We start from the raw sequence: 4,279 nt of genomic DNA on the forward strand, positions 1-4,279 counted from the left end.
GTCATTAGAAGAGAACTGATTCCGAAGTTTATCAGAATAATTCCTCTTTGCCACTCTGATCTCCTTTTCCAGTGTGTATTTGGCCTGTTTGTACAAGACTCTGTCCCCTTTTCTGCGAGCATCTTCTTTGGCCTGACGGAGCTGGCTGAGTTTTGCAGTGAACCAGGGTTTGTCATTGTTGTAAGATAAATGAGTCTTTGTAGGAATGCACAGATCCTCACAGAAACTGATATATGATGTAACAGTCTCTGTGAGCTCGTCCAGATCGGTGGCAGCAACTTCAAAAACACTCCAATCAGTCCATTCGAAACAGGCTTGTAAAGCCTGCTCTGTTTCGGTGGTCCATCTCTTTACAGTCTTTGCTACAGGTTTAGCTGATTTCAGTTTCTGCCTGTAGGTTGGTATGAGATGAACTAAACAGTGATCAGAGAGCCCCAAAGCTGCCCGTGGGACAGAGTGATATGCATCCTTTATTGCTGTGTAACAATGGTCGAGTATATTACTGTCTCTGGTGGGACAAGTAACATGCTGTCTGTATTTGGGCAGTTCACGTGAGAGAATCGCTTTATTAAAGTCCCCGAGAATGATAAGAACAGAGTCCGGGTGTTGTTGCTCGCTCTCTGTGATCATATCAGCGAGTAACTGTAAAGCCGAGCTCACGTGCGCTTGCGGAGGAATGTAGACGCTCACCAGAATGAACGAGCAAAACTCCCGCGGCGAATAGAACGGTTTGCAGTTAATGAAGAGTGTTTCAAGATCTGGACAGCACATCTTCTTTAACACCGTTACATCTGAACACCACCTTTCGTTGATGTAAAAGCACGTCCCGCCGCCGCGCGATTTCCCCGTTGATTCAGCGTCGCGATCTGATCTAAACAGCTGAAAGCCCGGCAGACATAACACGCTGTCCGGAATGGCGTCGTTCAGCCAGGTTTCCGTGAAGCACAGAGCAGCCGAGTTCGAGAAATCCTTATTTGTCCGGGAGAGCAGAAGGAGTTCGTCCGTTTTGTTGGGCAGAGAGCGGAGATTCGCCAGATGGATGCTAGGCAGCGGCGTTCTTAATCCGCGCTGTCTGAGCTTCACGAGGGCGCCGGCGCGCTTTCCCCGTCTGCGCGTCCTGAAGCGTCTAAACAGCGCTGCCGCTCCGCCGACTACAACATTCAACAAAACGTCTGAATAATCGAAATCCGGTAAAAGATTTTGTGGTGTGAACTGCCGAATGTTCAGCAGTTCATCCCTGGTAAAACTGATGGTGTTTGAAAAACAGAAAACAGGAAAAACTAACAAAAACAGAACAAACACTGAAGAGCTAAGCACTGTGGCTGCCATGCGCATCTTCATTCTGAAGATGCGCGGCGCCATCTTCAGAATGATATAAACATGCATGGATAAAAGCATACACACACACACACACACACACACACACACACACACACACACACACACACACACACACACACACACAAGCATATGCTGAGTGAAAGTGTCTGGAAAGTTTATTTTGAGTGGTTGTGCAGGCAGTTCTTTAATTAGCACTTAGAACTTAAAACCATTTAAAATCCATTTATTGCTTAAAACTGCAAGTCTGTCACACTTAAAGAGCCAACAGCACTTAGAGGAGTGTTACTGTGACAACTCATCTTCAGACAAGGGGCCATTTCTAAACAGATTAGATTAAATTTGATCCAGTCTACTGAGGAAATATTTAAATCAGCACAGCAGACACATTTTTGAATGTCACTAAATTTAACCATAATTATTACATTGTGAAAATATAACCTGAACTTGTTTGCCATTTTAGTCAAGTTAAAATGCGATCATAATATTTCTCTAAACCAATTTAAAAGATGAAAGACATCACAGTGTACGCATCATGCTGAAATATTATAAAAATGAAGTAAAACATTAAAATCACTTTTTTTCCATCAACTAAAGTTCAAACTTCTCTTGCTGGTTCATCATTATTGTCACTGTCATGCCTGCAAAGAGTCTGCCAAGGGAAGGCCGGGTAATAAAACAATTGAAGCGGAATATCTTCAGTTCCACTGTTGCTATGCCAACATCAGCCTATCGAAACAGTGATGTGACTTCCACTGGAAGTAGATTGGGGTTATTGCTGGCTACATCTGTCGTTATGAGAACACAGGATTGGGAACAAAGACACAATGTGACACAGTCTAGGAGGGAATATTTTAATTTCATATAATGATTGATGGCTTTCATGAAGATATAATCTGGTCTTGAGCAGTTGAGACTCTTGGTGCTCTTTGAATGTGACTGTGTGTGTGTGTGTGTGTGTGTAATAGAGGAGCTTTAATTGGATGCTGTGAATGTGAGAGGGGAAATAGTACTGTTTCCTGCAGAGGATGAAAGTCACAGACCGTGACATAAAAGGCTAGCACTAAATGGGTGATTACTGCTGCTGTGCGAGTTAACATGTTTTATTTATATATATATTTCAGCATTTGGTATGTCCATCTTTTGTCTAAGGAATCTGAATTTTCAATATGGTCTCAGACTTTTGGACCCTAATGTATGTGTGTAAACTTACAAAGGTATGAGTAAGTCTCAGACGTATCCAGGGCAGACTCCATCTGGTCTCCAATCTGAAGGAGAGAGAGCATTGTACAGTATGACCATTGTACTGTATGGTGATGTTCTTAAGCAGGTTCATGTTATTGTGCATAGAAACAGTCTGTCCCTAAGAGGACAATGCAGTTGAAAAGAAAAGAAAAGAAAAGAACAGAAAAGAAAAGAAAAAAGAAAAGAAAAGAAAAGAGGAAAGCATGATGAAAGAGCAGGATTACATCACCTAGTATCATTACTCCCCCCCCCCTTCTATCTATCTTTTAACATCTTTAAAAGCTTTTCTTTCTTTCGATTTGTCTGTCTCTTTATAGTAGGTTTTTGTTTTTCATAACAAGAATTAAGTTTATTCATTTCCATAATGTGCCCCAGCAGAGTCAATACAATATCTCTGCATCCTTCTTTTATTTGCCATGCTTTCCTCTGTTCTTCTCCTCTCTTTGATATCCCTCCTTTGGGACTCATAAAATGAAATAGCAAATACTTATGTATACCAACCTCGCCTCCCACCTCCATTGTACTCAATTGGCCTGGAGCAAAGTTCTTCAGCTTGCGTATACACCTCAAATCGCTCCATCACCAGGAAATTGCATTTATGGATCTGTGGGATATTGTTTTAGAATCAGGCCACATACCAGCATATGACGCACAGGTGAGATTAATCTGAAATGAAGCTGAATAGACAAAACTGTAATAAAGGCATTGTTGCATAACTTTGTGTATTTTATTTTATTTTTTTAAGATTTCTTCCCAACAACCTGTATTTTATTTGCCACAAAATATTGGGAGTGAAAATATTATTAAGACTTGGGGTGGGCTCTTTTGGCCAGAATAAGTTCCAGCACCCCAGCAACCACCTAGCAACCCACAGAACACCTTAGCAACCACATACAATAGCAGTTTTGTATGGGTAAACATTGGGTATGGGTAACTCTTCAGAAAATGTAAAAACCCTCTATTCTTTATAGTCAACTCTTCTCATTATTTTGATTAATGATCATGAATTAAGCTCTTGCTGAAAAAGGAAGGTTCTGATGGATTCTTTTGTAAAACCACCTGTGAATTTATATACCTCATCTGCAGATGATTTCAAGTTTGGCTCGTTTCAAGAGACGGTAAGAGTGAACATCATTCATTAGGCCTTCATTTGGTTTCTGTTTTTCGCTTCTATGGAGGTAAAGATATAATCAAAAATGAAACATTACATACAGTTAATAGTCTTTCTTTAGCATTTATTATCCATATATATACTAACTCATTCATATAAAAATTTATGTATATGTATATATACATATATATATATAGTCAAACCTAAATTTATTCAGACACCTTGAACATTTCATTCATTAATACAGCTTATTCACTATAGTTTAAAAAAAAAATGGTAATAAAATATGACAAGATTTCAGAGTTTAACTGTGTCAGAAAAAAAAAGAAACTTAATTATGTCAGATAACACACAGCAAAATATGGTCAGGTCAAAGTGTCTGAATAATTTATGGTCCCAACCTGGTAGTCCACTGTATGAAGAAGTTTTGGTTATAATATGTCACAGTTTACTTTATTTTGCTATCCTCACTTACATAAATGAACTATAGTGTCCTGCACCCATTAGTACAAATATATAAAAAAATATCAAAAATGTCTGAATAATTTTGGTTTGACTATATATATATATATGTGTGTGTGTGTG

At 39.3% G+C, this 4,279-nt stretch overlaps 1 long non-coding RNA gene across 1 annotated transcript; it reads right to left on the reverse strand.

Moving 5' to 3' along the window:
• Positions 1 to 1,534: 1,534 nt before the first annotated feature.
• LOC125280688 lies at positions 1,535 to 3,753 on the reverse strand. Its single transcript, XR_007187698.1, has 3 exons — positions 3,659 to 3,753; positions 3,085 to 3,187; positions 1,535 to 2,606 (listed from the first exon to the last, which is right to left on the reverse strand). It is a non-coding gene; the product is annotated as an uncharacterized LOC125280688 (long non-coding RNA).
• Between the last annotated feature and the right edge of the window lie 526 nt (positions 3,754 to 4,279).

The sequence above is a fragment of the Megalobrama amblycephala genome, linkage group LG12, assembly GCF_018812025.1.
Source record: "Megalobrama amblycephala isolate DHTTF-2021 linkage group LG12, ASM1881202v1, whole genome shotgun sequence".
NCBI classification, from domain to species: Eukaryota; Metazoa; Chordata; class Actinopteri; order Cypriniformes; family Xenocyprididae; genus Megalobrama; species Megalobrama amblycephala.